The sequence below is a fragment of the Martes martes genome (genome assembly GCF_963455335.1).
Source record: "Martes martes genome assembly, chromosome: 10".
Classification (NCBI taxonomy): domain Eukaryota; kingdom Metazoa; phylum Chordata; class Mammalia; order Carnivora; family Mustelidae; genus Martes; species Martes martes.
The window spans coordinates 50,539,148-50,558,503 of NC_137898.1; the positions used below are offsets into that span (position 1 = coordinate 50,539,148).

General features: G+C 37.4%; 1 protein-coding gene across 2 annotated transcripts in view; it reads left to right on the top strand.

The window, feature by feature from the left end:
* Nucleotides 1–19,356, top strand: part of SBF2 (SET binding factor 2) — a 463,869-nt gene that overhangs the window by 86,837 nt on the left and 357,676 nt on the right. The window lies entirely within an intron of this gene.

Below are 19,356 nucleotides of genomic sequence, written 5' to 3' on the forward strand. Positions count from 1 at the left end.
CTCTCTTTGTCAAATAAATAAATAAAATATTAAAAAAAATGTCGGTTGGATCTCGATCTGAGGGTGACTGACCTGAGCAAAAATAAAAATCCCCAGTCCTGGGGAGACTTGGATTCTGAACAGCTATTTCAACAGAAGAAAGAACTTTCTAATAATTTGCGAGGTAATGATTTCATTTCACTTCAGATGTTAAGGCAGAGGATGAACAAGTATTTGGGAATGTTTTAGAAGGTATTCAGACGTTGGATTAAATTGTTACAACTTTTATTTTAATCAAATATGATTGATGAAACTCATAAGAATGACAGTTTACTCTGTGTACTTAATATTTTTACTTTTTCCGTTGTTCTTTCAGCTTGATGCTTCAGTTTTGCTTCTTGTAACATTTCCTTTCTGTTTGAACAATTTCCTGTAGCTCATCTTTAAGGGTAGGTTTGCTAGTGACAAATTCTTTTAGTTTTTTTCATCTGAAAACATTCATTTTCCCTTCACTCCTGAAGAATAGTTTTGTTGGAAACACAATTGATAGTTGACCGTTTTTTCTTTTAACACTTAAAAAGTGTTGTACCACTTTCCTCTGACTTCCATGATTTCTGATGAGCAGTTTGCTGTCATTCCAGTTGGTGTTCTTCTGTTGTTAATGTGTTCTTTCTCTCTGGCTTCTTTCAAGAGCTTTTTCTTCTTAGTTTCTAGAAGTTTAATAATGAGGCGTCTTCATGTAAATTGCTTTTGAGTTTATTCTGTTTGAAGTTTACTCAACTTCTTGAATTTTTTGGTTGCTTTGCCAAATTTGGGAGTATTTCAGCCATTACTATCTCTAGATACTCTTTCAGTGCCACCTCTTGTCTTCTAATACTCCAGTGTTATGAACACTAGATATTTTGTTATGGTCCCATGAGTTCCCCAAGGCTCTGTTCTTCATATTTCTCTTAGTTCATTATTTTCTCTTAGTTCAGATTGGGTACATTCTACTGACTTGTCTTCAAGTTTGCTAATTCTAACCTATACCATAACTAGTCTACTGTTGAACCTATCCATTGAGTTTTTTGTTTTTTTTTAAAGATTTTATTTATTGACAGAAATCACAAGTAGGCAGAGAGGCAGGCAGAAGGGGGTGGAGGAAGCAGGCTCCCCGCTGAGCAGAGAGCCAGATGCGGGGCTTGATCCTAAGACTCTGGGATCATGACCCGAGCCGAAGGCAGAGGCTTAACCCACTGAGCCACCCAGGTGCCCCTATCCATTGAGATTTTTATTTTTGTTATTTAATGCGAAAGAATTTTATTAATTTATTTATTTAGGAGGTTATTTTGTATTTTTTGGTTTTAGAATTTCCTTTTGATTTATGACTCTATTTCCTGATATTTTCTGTTTTTTGTCATTCAGAAGAATTTGTGATTGATTTTTGATGAATTTTTATGACAGCTGCTTTATATCTTTTTTTAAGATTTTATTTATTTATTTATTTTAGAGATAGTCTGTGTGCATGAGCAGAGGGGGGAGGAGCAGAGGGAGAGGGACAAGCAGACTCCATGCTGAGCGCAAAGCCTGACGTAGGGCTAGATCCCACCACCCTAAGATCATGACCTGAGCTGAAATCAGGAGTCAGGTGCCAAACTGACTGAGCCACCCAGGAACCCCTAACAGCTGCTTTAAAATCCTTGTCAGATGTTCCAATATCTGATTCATGTCTGTGTTGATATTAGTTGACTGTCTTTTCTCATTCAGGTTTGGTTCCTGGTATGATGGGTGATTTTTTATTATATCCTGGCCATTTTGGCCATTGTATTAGTCATTCTGTTTAGATTTAGCACATGGAACATGGTCTAATTTTGTGAGTTGTTGTTCTAGTGGCAGTTTAATTTTCAGAGCTTTTGCAGTGTTATTTTGGTCTTTTTGGTTTATGTGGTTCTCCTGCTGGTTCATGCTGGTGCTGCCTATTGTGGCAAAAGTGTTCCCCAGGCTGAGATGTCTGATGTTTCTTGGCTGGAGAGATTAATCTCAGGCCCATAGGGCCCAAAATGTTGAGTTGATTTTTTTTCTTTCAGTATTTTATTTTATTTATTTATTTTTTCTTTCAGTATTTTAAAGATGCGGTTCTACTATGTTCCAGCTTGCATTATTTGTGAGAAGTCTGCTGTCTTTCTTATTTTTGTTACTCTATATAGGGTGTGCCTTTTTTCTTATGGTTTTCAAAATTTTTGCTTTATATCTTTTTTTTAAAATTTTATTTATTTATTTGCCAGAGAGAGAGATCACAAGTAGGCAGAGAGAGAAGGGGAAGCAGGCTCCCCGCTAAGCAGAGAGCACGATGTGGGGCTCGATCCCAGGACCCCGAGATCATGACCTGAGCCGAAGGCAGCGGCTTAATCCACTGAGCCACCCAGGTGCCCCTGCTTTATATCTTTTTAAAATAATACTGTGGGGATGCCTGGTGGCTCAGTCAGTTAAGCTGCTGCCTTCGGCTCAGCTCATGATCCCAGGGTCCTGGGATCCAGTCCCGAATCAGGCTCCTTGCTCAGCAGGGAGCCTACTTCTCTCTCTGCCTCTGCCTGCCACTCTGTCTGCTTGTGCTCTCTCTCTCTTTGACAAATATATAAATAAACAAACAAAATCTTTAAAACAAAATAATATATGATATGCTTTGGTGCAGTTTTCTTTATTATTATTATTGTATTTGGAGTTTGTTGTACTGCTTTAATCATGCGTATTAGGCCACTGAAAGTTATTCCATAGGTCATTGCTGCTCTGTTCTGTACTTTTTTGGTCTGTTTCTGTGTTTCATTTTGTAGTTTCTATTGCTATAACTTAAAGTTCATGAATCGTTTTTTCTGTAGTGTCTAATTTGTTAATTCTATTCAGTATATTTTTCCTGTCACTATTCCTTTTTTTTTTTTAAAGATTTTATTTATTTGAGAGAGAAAGAAAGAGTGTGCACACACATGCACAAGCAGGAGGGGGTAGCAGAGGGAGAGGGAGAGGCAGGCTCCCTGCTGAGCAGAGCCTGATGTAGTGCTTGTTCCCAGGACCCTGTTATCATGACCTGTGCCGAAAGCAGACATTAATTGACTGAGCCACCTAGGTGCCCTCATGTTACTATTCCTGGAAATATGCATCATACTTATAATAATTTTGCATGTCCTTATCTACAAATTTCATCACCTGTGTTGATTTGAAGTTTATTTTAGTTAGTTGATTTTCTTTTCATTATGGCTCATATTTTTCTGCTTCTTTTCATGGCTGGTAGTCTTTAGCTAGATATTAGACATTGTGTATTTTACTCTGTTGAGTGCTGAATATTTTTATGTTCTTGTGTATATTCTTGAACTTTGTCCTCAAATGTAATTAAATCACTTGGAGATGGTTTGATATTTTTGAGTCTTGTTTTCCCTTTTTGTTAGGTGGGCCCACAGCAGCATTTAGTGTAAGGGCTAATTTTTCCACACTACTGAGGCAATATACCCTTCTGAAATTTCTGCCTGAAGCCCAAGGAATTAAAATAGTTTTTCCCCCTCCTCCCACTTCCTGGCTGTTGGGAACACAAACTATTCCTGCCTTTTGTGAGCTCTGGAGAGTCATTTTCTCTGTTCCTTTCATGTGGTTTATTCCCTGGCCTCTGAGGTGGTTTTCTCATACTCAAGTACTAATTGGTATTTAGCTGAAGACTCAGGAGACCATCTGTGGATCTCTGGTCTCTCTTCCTATGACTCTCTCTTCTCTTTGGTATTCTGCACTGTGAACTCCAACCTTCTTGGCTTTCCTGAACTCCCAACTCTATTGCTTCAGCTCAGGGACACTGTTGGACTCTGCTTGGATTTCCCTTTCCCCCTTCCTGCAGTCTGGAAATGCTCACCAGGGAGTAAGCTGGAGCAATTGTAGGGCCCACTTATTTGTTTACTTTCTCTCAGGGTTCACTGTCCTCTATTGCCTGATGTCAGTGTCTGAAAACCATTGTTTCACATATTTTTGCCTGGTTTTTTGTTACAGGTTGGTGGATAAATTCAGTCATTGTTATTTCCATTTGGGTGATGTGGAAGTTCCTAAAGTAATGACTTAAGGCAATTTAATTATGTAGCCACTGGGAGAATCATTTAAGGATTTTGATGAAGAAAGTTAGCATGATAAACTTTGACTTTGCAGAGCTTATTTCCATACTGCCAGATGCTTGAACATGTTGGAGTGAAGAGAAGCAGGAATCTCAGGGAGTGAGGTGGTGAGGCTGCTGCTGTCTTCCAGGTGAAAGATGATGAGAGTGAACTGGGGTGATCATTAATGGTGCTCGGGGTGAGGGCACATTTGGAAGGTATTTGGAGGTACAGACTTGAGAAGCCTTTCTTTTTAAAAATATTGATATGCAATTGTATCTTTTTTTTTTAAGATTTTATTTATTTATTTGACAGACAGAGATCACAAGTAGGGAGAGAAGCAGGCAGAGAGAGGCAGGGAAGCAGGCTCCCTGCAGAGCAGAGAGCCCGATGGGGGCTTGATCCTAGGACCCTGGGATCATGACTTGAGCTGAAGGCAGAGGCTTTAACCCACTGAGCCACCCAGGTGCCACAACTGTATAGTTTTTATAGCATTTCAGACTGCCTATAGTTCTTTCTTTACTGCTATTAGAGAAAACATTTTATTAAGTAAGAAGGTGCATTCTAAAGAGCTTCATAATATGCAGGTTTTTAAAAGATTTTGTTTATTTATTTGACAGACAGCGAGAAAGGGAGCACAAGCAGGGGAAGAGGGAACACAAGCTGGGGAGTGGGAGAGGGAGAAGCAGGCTTCCCATTTAAAAGGGAGCCCAACGTGGGGCTCGATCCCACCACCATGGGATCATGACCTGAGCCCAAGGCAGACGCTTAATGACTGAGCCACGCAGGCGCCTCAGTATGCAAAGTTATACATTTAGTTTTAATTTCAGTTTTTTCTCTTTTTTGTTTTTCCCTTTTTTTTTTTTTAAGATTTTCTTTCTTTGACGGAAAGAGACAATGAGAGAGGGAACACAAGCAGGGGGAGTAGGAGAGGGAGGAGCAGGCTTCCTGCTGAGCATGGGGCCCCATATGGGACTTGATTCCAGGACCCTGGGATCACTACCTGAGCCGAAGGCAGACTCTTAACACCTGAGCATCCACGTGCCCCTCTTTTCTGTTTTTCTTAATCCTGCTTAATCCTGACATTTATTCTCTAAATTATTGAATTTATGCATTATCAAGGAATTTTCAGTTTACTAGAGACAAAAGTTGGATAGCTGTTGTTGATTTATTATTTTTAATGGTATACTTTGTTCTCTATTCTGTTCAATTTTAAATGCATTCTTTTTCACTTCTGTAAAAGCCCGTGGGCTCTTTGCTAAGTTTAACTCGAGAAAAAAAATAGTTTGTGTGTTTTAAATAAACCTGTTGAATAATAGGAGATTATACTGGAAAATCAGAAAATCATATTACATTCCTACCTAAATTATTGAATAACCACAAAAGACTTGTTTCAGTTGAAATAAACAGACTTCTTTGATTAAATACTAAATGGATCAAATATGAAAGCCTTTTGTGGAATAATTTCCTGCATGCTTTCATTTCAGTGAATGAACAGTTTTTATTTTCCTTATCCTTTGAAAATTGGTCTACACTGACACAATCAGATCTACTTACTTTGATGAGCTTTAATAACTTAAGTCTTCTGGTGAACAAGTAAACAACATTTAAACAATTATCTTTTGCTCAAAAGCAGAATTTACAAATTGAGGCTGGGAAGCTTAGGACCTTCCAGTTGAATATGATCCTTATCTTAATTTACCTATGAACATGTAAATTAAGTTTCTGTTGGTCAGCTTCTACCCTATTAAGATGAGTAAGTCAATTGTATGTACCTGAAAGGTCAGAATCTCTGATTTTCTAGCCTTGTGCTTTTGCTTTAATCATCCCCCCACCCCACACATGACATTCTCAATGAAGTAGAGAACAGGTACTGGGCATATCACTGAAGTTCCAAGCAGATTGTTTTGGTATAGAATACAATAGGATTGGTACCAACATCAGTAATGTGTTTATTGCATGTTTGGCCAAGACGTTTTCTAAGTAGAAATTTGGCTCTATGTCTCTGGTTGGTGAATTAAATTAAAAATTTAATCAGACCTATACCAATATTAATGTAGTGGGTTGTTTTTTTTTTTAAATATTCTCTGGAGGAACGTCTTTTTTTTTTTTTAAAGATTTTATTTATTTATTTGACAGACAGAGATCACAAGTAGGCAGAGAGGCAGGCGGGGGTGGGTGGGAAGCAGGCTTCCTGCTGAGCAGAGGTGGGGGGGCTCGAACCCAGGACTCTCAGATCATGACCTGAGTCGAAGGCAGAGGCTCAGCCCACTGAGCCACCCAGGCGCCCCACTGGAGGAACTTCTTGAGCAGTTTTTTTTTTTTTTTTAAGATTTTATTTATTTATTTATTTATTTATTTAATAGAGAGAGAGAGACACACACACACACAGTGAGAGAGGGAACACATGCAGGGGGAGTGGGAGAGGGAGAAGCAGTCTCCCCACTGAGCATGGAGCCCCATGTGGGGCTTGATCCCAGGACACTGGGATCATGATCTGAGCTGAAGACAGACAGGTGCCCCTTGAGCAGTTTTTTTTAGTATAACACAGATCATTGCCATTTTTTTTTCCAATTTCTGTTTTTTTTACCGAAATTGTTTTTACTGAGACTTTGTCAGTATTCATCAAACTGTTAACTTAAAGTGGTCCCATTTTCTGATATATATGTCCTAACTAAAAACCAAAACCAAACCAAAACAAAACAAAACAAACAACACCCAGTGATATAAATATGGTAGGTAACAGACTTAGGATATAAAAAGTGAATGTGCTAGGCTGACTAAAGAAATTTCACAGAGATATAACTTGAGTATGAAACCTTTATATAGATACATGATAGAATCAAAATGTTTAAAAAAAAAGATTTACATACTTCATTCAAAATGAACTTCAATAAATCAAGAGTTCTGTGATCACAGAAAGACCTGATACAACACTAGGCTTCACTGTTAGTGGTCCAATTTTTAAGAGCGGCATTTCTCTACATTGTGTCAGTTACATCAGCTCAGTAATGTCTGGTATTATATTCAGCTCTGAGTCGTGCTTAGACAAACGTGTACATCCTTATTTTGTTGTAACATCATGGTTGTCATAATCGTTATCATCAATAACATTTATATAGTGTTTACCATATGCCAAACACTTGTTGAAATATTTTACATGTATATTAACTTAAATGTTTTTCATAAGAACTCTACGAGGTAGGGGGCACTTGGGTGGCTCAGTCGTTAAGCGTCTGCCTTCAGCTCAGGTTGTGATCCCAGGGTCCTGGAATCGAGCCCTGCATTGGGCTCCCTGCTCAGCGGGAAGCCTGCTTCTCCCTCTCCCACTCCTCCTGATTGTATTCCCTCTCTCGCTGTCTCTCTCTGTGTCAAGTAAATAAATAAAATCTTAGAAAAAAAACAAACGCTAAGAGGTAGGTAACAGTATCCCTTTTTAATGCTGCGAAAAAAATAAAGCAGAGAGGTAATGTCATTTTCCCTGGGTCACATAGCAAATAGACATGGAACTGGGTTAGGATATAGGTAGTGTAGATCCTGAGTCCATGTTCTTAACCGTGTTAAAAAAAAAAATATATATATATATATATATATACATATATATATATATATATATATATATGGATCCATGGGACAAATTGAAAATATTTAGAGAAGATTGGGGCAGTGGGGAGAGGCATGGGGACAAGATTTTTGTTAGCTGTATTAAAATATTTGAAGGACTGTCAAGTAGAAATGGGACTAAATTTATCCTGTATCCCAAGAAGGTAGACTGTGACCAACAGGTAGATAGTATAGCAAAACAGATTTTTTTCTCAAGTTTTTTTCATGTAAACAAAATCAAATACCTATTAATGTAATGAAGTGGTTATTACCAAATATTTCAGTTTTCTAGGAGTGCTATAACAAAATACTGCAAATTGGTGGTAGCTTAATACAACAGAAATTTATTCTCACTGTTCTAGAAACCAGAAGACTGAAATGAGGGTGTTCGGCAAGGTTGTTTTTTTCTGGAGTGTTCTGAAAGTCGATACCATTGCCTCTTTCCTATTCTGGTGGTTGCCTGCAATCTTTGGCATTCTTTGACTTACAGTTACAACTCTACAGTCTCTGCTTTTGTCTTCAAGTGATATTTTCCCGAGTGTTTATCTTTGTCTCTATTTAATTTATTTTAAATATTGTATTTATTTGATGGGGGAGAGCTCGAGTGGTAGGGAGGGGTAAAGGAAGAGGAAGAAGCAGACTCCCCAGAGCAGGGAGCCTGACATGGGGCTCTGGGGCTCTATCTCAGGACCCTGGGATCATGACTTGAGCTGAAGGCTGATGCTTAACCAACTGAGCCACCCAGGCACCCTGTGTCTCTGTTTTTTATTACCGGGGCACCGTCACTGGATTAAGGCATACCCTAATACACTATGACTTCAACTTAACTGATTATATCTTCTAAGACTATATTTCCAAATAAGGTTTCATTTTGAGGTTTTAGGTAGACACGAATCTTTGAGGTACACTATTCAACCTGGTGTATCTAAAAAGTAAACACATGTCCTATCTTCTGGGGTTTTAAATTATTCAAATTTATTTAAAGATAACCTATCTGTATTGTGATGAAAAACCGAAAGGTATATAAAAAGAGAGCCAGAAAAGAGAGAAAAATAACTAATCTTAAATTTTAACAGATACACTTGTCTTCTCAGTTTCAATTCACATATTACATTTAGTGTCATTTTTAAAATAAAAGAATTTGATAAGTTGATTATGATAACATACATCCATAATTAAATATTTCATATATCAGTTTCTCAGAAAGATATTCTGCTATGGTAATAATCCAAAGGTAAGATAGGCTGCCTTGAGATACTGCACATTTGTTTCACAATACCTGTCCAAACACAGATTAGAAGAGCCTGGTGAAATATAGGAGGAATGTATACATTACAGATGAGTTGTGTCAGGAGTCTCTTTATCCCTCCATAGGCAAAATCTATCTATCTATTTATTTATTTTTTTAAAAAGATTTTATTTATTTATTTTACAGACAGAGATCACAAGTAGGCAGAGAGGCAGGCAGAGAGAGAGAGCGTGAAGCAGGCTCCCCGCTGAGCAGAGAGCCCGATGCGGGGCTCGATCCCAGGACCCTGGGGTCATGACCTGAGTAGAAGGCAGAGACTTTAACCCACTGAGCCACCTAGCTGCCCTCCATAGGCAAAATTAAAGAAGACATGTGTCTCCCAGATTGTCTTCATTCTGGTAACAGAAGTATGTAAGCATCACTGCAATGAAAATAAGATTTTCATCACTCTAAAAAGGTCTCTTACACCCTTTACAATCAACCCTTGATACCCATTCCTGGCCCTGGGCAAGCACTAATTTCCTTTCTATCAGTATAAATTAGTCTTTTCTGTAATTTCAGAGGAATGGAATCCTGTAGTATACAGTTTTGTTGGCTTCCTTTGTTCAACATAATTGAGATTTATCCATTTTGTTGCATATATCAGTGATTTTCTTTCCTATTTAGTGCTGAATACTATTCCATTGTGTGGATACACTACAATTTGTTTTTTCATTTACCTGTTAATGACCCTAACTATTCATAGATTTTGATGCTATGGCATATGGTATTTTTTTTTTTAAGATTTTATTTATTTATTTGACAGAGAGAGAGAGATCACAAGTAAGGAAAGAGGTAGGCAGAGAGAGAGGGGGGTAGCAGGCTCCCCACTGAGCAGAGAGCCTGATACAGGGCTCGATCCCAGGACCCTGGGATCACAACCTGAGCCGAAGGCAGAGGCTTTAACCCACTGAGCCACCCAGGCGCCCCTGTTTTATTTATTTATTTATTTAAAAAAAAAAAAAAGATTTTATTTATTTGTTTATTTATTTGACAGGCTGATATCACAAGTAGGCAGAGAGGCAGGCAGAGAGAGAGGGAGAAGCAGGCTCCTCACTGAGCAAAGAGCCTGATATGGGGCCTGATCCCAGGACCCTGGGATCAGGTCCCGAGCCAAAGGCAGAGGCTTTAACCCACTGAGCCACCCAGACGCCCCTCAAATGCTTTTTCTGCATTTATTGAGACAGTTCTAAGGTTTTCCTTTTATTGTCTATTAATATAATTTATTTATTGATTTTAATGGCAGTATGACATTTTCTTGATTTCTATAGCTTTATTATAAAAGACTTTAAGTCAGGTAGTATAAATCCTTTCCTGCTCAGTTTTGATTCCACTCCCTGTAGTTTCTTCAGTATGGGGGCCTTGATTACTCCAGCAATTTTAGTTCTTATTGCAGAGATGTTGTCTTTGCTCTTCCATGTTTAGTTGCTGTTTTTAAGTTGGCCATTCAGGTTTCCAGTGAATACTTGTTGGGTATTTGGGGTTCTCTTGTGTATCTGCTGTTCTCAAGCCATTATTGTTGCTTCCTTCTTACTCTTGTACAAAAGATGATGATACTTTGCAGGCTTTGTGATTGGTAGTAGTTTTTCTCCAATTGCAGTATTTGGGGGATATCTTTTTACCTAGGGTTTTGTTTTTTTTTTTTTTAAGATTTTATCTATTTATTTGTGAGAGGCAGAGAGAGAGAGATTGGCAGTGGGAGAAGCAGGCAGAACAGGGAGGCTGATGTAGGACTCAATCCCAGGACCCTGGCATCATGACCTGAGACAAAGGCAGGCGCTCAACCAACTGAGCCACCCAGGAGCCCACCTTTTCACCTAGTTTTGTTGGAAACATTGTCCATGAGTTTTTGGTTTTGCCATCTTTTTTCTTTTTTTAAATTGTGGTAAAAAACACATATAAAATATACCATCTTAAGCATTCTTAAGTATATAATATAGTAGCATTAACTGTTATACATATACTATAGCACATCGTTTTATAACATATCCCCAGAATTTTCTCATCTTGCAAAACTAAGTCTTTTTACTAACTGAACAACTCACCTTTCCACCCTGCTTGCAGCATCTGGCAACTACCATTTTCCTTTTTTTCTAAGAGCTTGACTGCTTTACATACTGCATGTAAATCGAATCGTATTGTTATTATTTTTTTTGGTAACAGATTATATATTATTCAGCCTAAAGTCCTCAAAGCTCATTTGTATGATAAGATTTCCTTTTTTTAAAGGCTGAGTAATATTCCATTGTATGTATGTGCCACATTTTCTTTATCCATTCATTTGTTTTTGTTTTTTTAAGAGAGGGGGGATAAAGGGGGATGGGCAGAGGAAGAGAGAGAGAATCTTAAGTGGGCTCTATACCCAGCGTGGATTGGAATGTGGGGCTGGATCTCAAAACCATGAGATCATCATTTCCACGCAATCAAGAGTCTGAGCCAACCAGGCACCCCTCTCCATTCATCTGTTAGTGGATGTTTTGGTTACTTCCACCTCTTGGCTAATGTCAGTAATGTTCCAGTGAACACAGATGTGCAAATATCTCTTTGAGATCCTATATTCAGTTCATTTGGATGTATACTTGGGTGCAAAATTGCTGCATCATATGGTGATTCTTTTTTTTTTTTTTTTTTTTTTTGAGGAGCTTCCATACTGTTTTCCATAATGGCTGTAATTATTTTACATTCTAGACAATAGTGCACAAGGGTTCCAGTTTCTCTGCATTCTCACCTACACTTTTTATTTTCTGGATTTTTGATAGTAGCCATCCTAATCTATGTGAGGTGATATCTTGTGGTTTTGATTTGCATTTTTCCAATGATTTAGTGATGTTGAGAGTCTTTTTATTATTTATTTATTTATTTATTTATTTTGAGAATCTTTTTATATGGTGTTAGCCGTTTGTATCTCTTCTTTGCAGAAATGTCTTTTCGGGGTGCCTGGGTGGCTCAGTGGGTTAAAGCCTCTGCCTTCGGCTCAGGTCATGACTCCAGGGTCCTGGGATCGAGCCCCACATCCGGCTCTCTACTCCGTGGGGAGCCTGCTTTCTCCTCTCTCTCTGCCTGCCTCTCTGCCTACTTGTGATCTGTCTGTCAAATGAATAAATAAAATCTTTAAAAAAAAAAAAAAAGAAATGTCTTTTCATGTCCTTCCCTATATTTTTATTGGATCACTTGGTTTTTGTTGTTAAGTTGTAGTTCTTTAAAAAAACAAGAAGAAGATTTATTTATTTATTTTAGGGGGGAGAGCATGAGCTGGCTGCGGGGCGTGGGGAGGACAGAGGGAAATTGAGAGAAAATTTTGAGCCAACTCCCTGCTGAGCACAGAGCCCAATGCAGGGCTCATTTCACAACCCTGAGATCATGACCAATGCCAATACCATACTATCTTGATTACTATAACTTTGTAATATAGCTTGAAATCAAGGAGTCTGTTGCCTCTAGTTTTGTTCTTTCTAATGATTGCTTTGTCTATTCAAGGTCTTTTGTGGTTTTATACAAATTTTAGGATTGCTTGTTCTATTTCTATAAAAAATGCCATGGGGATTTTGTTAGGGATTTCATTGAATCTGTGGATTGCTTTGGGTAGTATGGACATTTTAGCAATATGGAAAAACTCTTCCATTAATGAGCATGGAAAACCTTTCTATTTATTCGTGTCTTTAATTTCTTTCATCAGTGTCTTGTAGTTTCCAGTATACAGGTCTTTTATCCCCCTGGTTAAATTCATTCCTAGGTATTTTATTCTTTTTGCTGTAATTGTAAATGGGATTATTTTCCTAGTTTCTCTTTCCAATAGTTTTTCTAATTAGATTTTCCAATAGTTTTTCTAATTATAGAAATAAAATTTTTATGTATTGGTTTTGTATCCTGCAAGTTTTCTGAATTTGTTGATTAGTTTCAACTTTTTTTTTTGGTGGAGTCTTTAAGGTTTTCTGTATATAATGTCATGTCATTTGCAAATAGTGACAGTTTTACTTCCTCTTTACCAATTTAGATGCCTTTTATTGCTTTTTTTCTTGCCTAATTGCTCTGGCTGGGACAAGAGTGGCAAGAGTGGGCATCTTCATTTTGTTTGCGATCTTGAAGGAAAAGCTTTCAGCTTTTTACTGCTGGGTATGATGTTAGCTGTGGGATTGTCATATATAGCCTTTATCATATTGAGTTACATTCCCTCTACACCCACCTATTAAGAATTTTTATCATAAACAGATGGTGAAAAGAGCTTACTCAACTCATACTTGAAGGTTTTTACCCCTTTTGCTAATCTTTCCCTATTTTCCTCTACCCCCTGGTATAATAAGTGAAAAAGCTACACAGAAAAAGACAAATACACTTCATTATTAATAGAACTAAAGCAACTTTTGTTTTTGCATGTAAATAATAATAAATTTAGTTTGAAATGTGTTAGCCAGTCAGAAAGTCCATACTTAAATTCCCACGGTTTTCCATGAATATCTTTGCAGTATTAAAGTATAATACTAGACTGAGTATAAAGTTTGCTAGGTGTATAAATCATCTTAAAAAACAAAGTCATCGTGAGAAGAAGTCTTCATGTGAGCATCGTACACTTATAGACAATTTTGAATTGCTTTTTAAGGATGTCAGCTTTTAAGCTTTTTCTTTCTTTCTCTTTTTTTAAAAGCTTTTTCTTTTGTGTACTCCCTTAGTTATTTTTTATTTGCATTCTTGAAAATTTACATTTCTCGTCTTTGGGTTAAATAGTGCTGCTAGTACATCAAAATGGAAGTAAGAAATAGCTCTGTTCCAAAATGTAGATTTTTTAGTTTGGAATTTTTTAGTCTGTCTCTGATTTCATTAGACTCATGACCTGATTTCTAAACAATACGGTTTTCTTTCTTAATCTTTACTGTCGTTATACTGTGCCTACATCTGCCCTTTTATTTGCATTTGAAAAACCTCTATTCAAGTTCTGAATATTCTCACAGCAAGTTTTATCCTTGTCTTCTCAGCACCTAACACAAACCTGGCATAGTGTTATTGTATAAATAACAATAAATAAAATAAATGAATTTATGTGATAGTTTGCTTGCCAGCTTTTCTGGATTTGTTTTCTTACCATTCTGTATGGTTTCCTAGACCACAAAAATTGGTAGCTTGTTCTAAAACTTCAGGTATGATCATTGCTTTCTGTGGCAAATCATTTTTTTTTTAAATAATTGTCATTCTTAGAAGGTTCTTTCTTTATGTTGACTCAAAAATAACTAAAAAAAAAATCAGAATTAAATCTTTGGCTCTAGTCTGCTTCACTCCATCTTCTTTCATGTAATAGCTCTTCAGGTATTTGGAGCAGGATAGTCTCTTAGGCCCTATTACTTTTCTTTTTTAAGTTTTCTGACTAAAGCTTTTAATGTAATTGTTTCCAGATCTATTACCAGTTTGAAGGAGCTGATCTATCAGGGTGCTTGATACAGTGTATTCTAGTTTGGATTCTTTAGTGACAAGTAATAGGGGCCTATTCATTCTAACTTGAGGGAAGGGTATCATAAAAATACCTCTGGGGGTGCCTGGGTGGCTCAGTGGGTTGGGCCTCTGCCTTCGGCTCAGGCCCTGGTCTCAGGGTTCTGGGTTCGAGCCCTGCATCGGGCTGTCTGCTCAGCGGGGAGCCTGCTTCCCCCTCTTTCTCTGCCTGCCTCTCTGCCTGCTTGTGATCTCTCTTTCTGTCTCTTAAAAAAAAAACAACAAACAACACCTCTAAAGTTTGGTGACAGACATTATAGTGCTGCCAGAGTTTACTGGAGGTAGAATTTAGTACAGCCTTTCTCTTGTGGCATCTCTGCTTCCTTCTATGTGTGTATACTCTTCACTTGTTTCTGCTGGCAAGTCTGCCTAGAGTTTTTGTTGTTCTCTGACTTGGGTTTTACACATGACCACTTGTGGTGCCTGACCTTCTTCTACATCATAACAAGACTTTTTCTTTTTCTTTTTTTAAAAGATTTTATTCATTTATTTGACGCAGAGAGAGAGAGAGTGAGCAAGCAAGAACAAACAGGGGGGAGTGGCAGAGGGAGAGGGAGAAGCAGGCTCCCCACCAAGCAGAGATTCCCATGTGGGGCTCGACCCCAGGACCCCGGGATCATGACCTAAGCTGAAGACAGACCCTTAACTGACTGAGCCACCCAGGCGCATCTGTCATCGCAAATTTTGATACATTTGTATGTTTGTTTTTTATTACTTTAGTCTCATTTTTCCTATTCAGAATTCCCTTGCAGTAGGATTTGATTTGTCTCGCATACCTTTTACAGCCAAGTCATTCTGGTCATAAGTTACTTGCCAGTTTATAGATGGCCTTACCCAGCTACAGTCCCATTTATTTATTCAACAAGTATTTTATTGAGTATCTAATAAATACCAGGAATTATTCTAAGTGCCTAGGATACATCAGTAAACAAAGCAGGACAAAAATCATTGTTTTCATCCTAGTGAGATGAGACAGACAAGTAACAATAAATATAATAACCAAATAAAGGATTTAGTAATTTTTTTCTGGCTGGTGAGAGGAGTGGTAGGATTGTATGTTCTTGAATGTGACTGCTGCCCTTTCTTGAACTGTGAGTGATGCCATATTTTTTTTTTTTTAAGATTTTATTTATTTATTTGACAGACAGAGATCACAATTAGGCAGAGAGGCAGGAAGGGAAGCAGGCTCCCCGCTGAGCAGAGAGCCCGATGCAGGGCTTGATCCCAGGACCCTGGGATCATGACCTGAGCCAAAGGCAGAGGCTTTAACCCACTGAGCCACCCAGGCACCCCGTGTGATGCCATTTTTGATAGAAAATGATGTGAACAGATGGACATCATATAGCTCGTCTAGTGTGGGTAACCCCTGATCTAGTGTTTTAGATAAACATATCAGAGGAAGATTTAGTGTATCATATATTAGAGTAGCATCTCTCAAAGTTCAGAGTCTATATTAAACCAAGCACTATATATTTTGTACATCTATACTCTAAACACACACAGAAGGCACTCAAATAACTGATTTTTGTCAATTGGTACAAACAACGAATTATCAAGCATCCTGTTTTGTGCCGAGCAGAGTATTACATTTCTCTGCCTAATCAATCCTTACTCAGTCAGTAGTTCTGCAGATATACTTCTTCCTTCTAACTTCTGGCAATGCCACACCTGTAGTGTATTAGTTAGCAACCCTAGAGAATATGCTGGGCTCTTCTGGGGTCATTGGCCAAGTCACTTTGTCAGGGGAGTGATGGATGGTTGGATCATCCTAGGTCACTTGCTAATCTTTGTGGCTGAGCTGGGTAGCCCGCAGCCCTAGCAGGACCCAGGGGAAAGTGGGTTACCAAACATAAAGGAGGGAAAAGTGTGCCTGACCACACCAGTATTTCCTCACCCTTCCTAAATTTGTTTTGGACAGTTTGTCTAGAATATATACTTTTTTCAAAGAAAAACATTTCCAAATGTGTTGGTGTCCTGCTGAACATCCCCTTTTAATGTATTAACTACATCAGTCATCCTATTTCTTAATTTTATGATGGGGTAGGAGACTAGGGACTGGAAAGAAAACATGAAGGCACTGATTACTAACTGGCCCTTCCTTTTCCAGTTTAGTTACATACATGCATTGGACAATCACAATTTTGTCTGCCTAGCACCTCTACTTTGTAGGAAGTGTCCCCTTTCTTTTAAGGAATTTCTTCCTCCCCAACTCAATAACTCAGCCCCATTTAATATGTGGTACAAATAAGAGCTGCTTCTACAGCCATTCTGGTTGGCATGATGTACTTTGCTTCTAGACATAGGGATCAGTCCACAGTGGACATCTGACTCTAGAACACTCTTCCCTCACTGTGGCTTGCTTCTCAATGTAAAATGCCATTTTCTTAGCATTCTTAAATACAAACAGTATTGCCTATAAGAATAAGTGTCAGATAAAATATATAAACCAGGAAAATGAGTTTAAATATTCCGACTAAATGCTTAAAAAATCAAGAAACAAGAAACAATGTTGATTTACTTTTTGTAAGATATCTTCATAAGTTCCTTAAAAGATGGTAGCTGCAGCAATTTATATGCATTTTATTTGTGGTGAGATGATATTTTACCGTTTTTGTTATTTTCTAACATAATTTCCATTTTCAGATAACATTATCTGATTTCGGATAATATTATCTGATATAACTGAAAGTTATATCACTCATGAATCATATTTCTGTGTGCATTTAGAAATGTTATATCAGTATTTCAAACTGAGCTTTCATGTTATTGAAACACTACATATAATTTTAAAATCAGTAAATATGTTACTTCCGGAGAACTTTGGAAAGTTATGCTGCTGCCAAGGAAGAACTTTTAATCTCTCAAATTGACAGTAATTAAAGCAAACAAATGTTTAGAACAGTTGATAAGAATGTGGTGAAAATGCCGATCTTATGCTTAAAGAATTTACAGAATGTAAAAAGACTGTTGAGTGTCTTCTGATGGGCCCTATGGGATTGTGCTAGTTGTAAAATTTTTCATTCTCTTTCACCCAGTAGTTATATATTGAGGAATTTTTCTGGGGAAAACAGAGGTGAAGATAAAGATTCATATAGAAAGATGCTTTTTGCAGTATTATTTATAATAGTAACTAGAAAAATGTGTGTTTAACATCAAAGACTTACTGTGAATTACCAAGTAACAAATGGATAGATATAGCTAGAGTTTGAATAGATATAGCTAGAGTTTAGTATGATCTTAATTCTGTAGAAAAAAATACATGTGTACAAAAATACATGTGTTCACAAAAAAACTTGGGATAAAATAGTCTAAAATAATGACAGTAATTTTCTCTAGCTGTGGAATTATGGGTGATTTCTTCTTTATATTTTTATATATTTAAAAAATTTTCTACAACTAACATTTATAATTTTATAAATGTGTAAAAATTAATATAAGGTATTTCTTGAGCCAAAAATGTATTACATATCACTCTCAGAACTGAATAAGCAATATATGGATACCTTGTTAAACATAAGATAAATAACTTGCATTTATCTCTGAAAAGACAGGGAGATGTGATTTGAAAACAATTTATGTCAGTATTAACAAATTTGTTAAAATTAACGTTTAACTCAGTATGAATTAAATGTCAGGTATTTAGGATGCTCTGTGCTTGGGGATACAAAGATGGTACTGAAAGAAAGAAAAAGCTTGTTGTCATTTTTTCTAGAATGTTTTCCATAGTATTCTCTGCTATGCTGGGTTAAATTCCCTTCTATCCTTGAACTTACCATAATATACTGAAATTATCAGTTTATTTGTTTCTCCTAATAATTATGAATTTTTTGAGGATAGGGGCCATGTCTTTTTCATTTGTTTATTCCCAGTGCTTAGCAATTTACTGACTTAGCTCTGCTTGCCATGTCAGAAGTGGTTATGTTTGAGGTAGATTTTGAAAAAGTAAGTGCCTGTGATAAACCATTTTTAATTTAGGTTTACTTTGAATGAGATCCTTCGTTCCCCTATAATGATGGATATATGAGGAGTTACTATACCGTAGCAGTTGTTAATTTAATTGAGAATGTTTTTATTTTGCCTTTTCAAATGTGACCTCATATTTAGAACACAGTACTGAGTTGTTCAGTTAAACGAATTAAACTTTTTATTTGTCGCTTAAAGATAAAATTTGGCCGTAAAGCGATTGACTCTACATGAGGGCCAAGGGGGAAGTTGATTTCATAGGGAGAGGGTAATAGATAATGGTGGATAATTTTTTAAATTAGCAAATTGAATCAGGTGTTAAAGGATCCCTTAAGGTAGGTGTACAAATAACCAGAGTGTGGTACTTTTGCTATGAAGTCAACTGGGACAACACGTAAAATATGCAAGGACCCCGACGCTCTTTAAAAAGGATAGCAGAACGTAATTTAGATCTAACATGTACTTTCCATCCCTGATTTACCCACAGATTATATCTCCAGTGTACAATTATAAGTTGATCTGTTCTTTAGAATCACAGGATAATTTTAAGACAGTGACACTATAGGCTGGTGGCTTTCAACCCGGGGCAGTTTTGTCCCCTTTTCCCAGGACACAGCAATGTCTGGAGATGTTTTTGGTTGTAATGACTTGGTGGTGATAGTGGGTTGAAGCTAAAGATGCTGCTAAACTAAATATCCTAGACAGGACAAGCCCAACCCTGACCCCCAGCACACAGCAAAGGATCATCCGGCCCAAAATGCCAGTAGTGCTGATGTTGAGAAACCCTGCTTACACAATTGTCAGGTTCTCAGACCACTCTAAAAATCCTTACTTTACCTGTAATAGTGCCCGTGTACCCTATAACTGAAGCATAGTCCTAATAGTCCCATTTCATTTGTCACTTTAAGATTACCTTGTCTCCCTAGAATAGTTTTCTTTAGG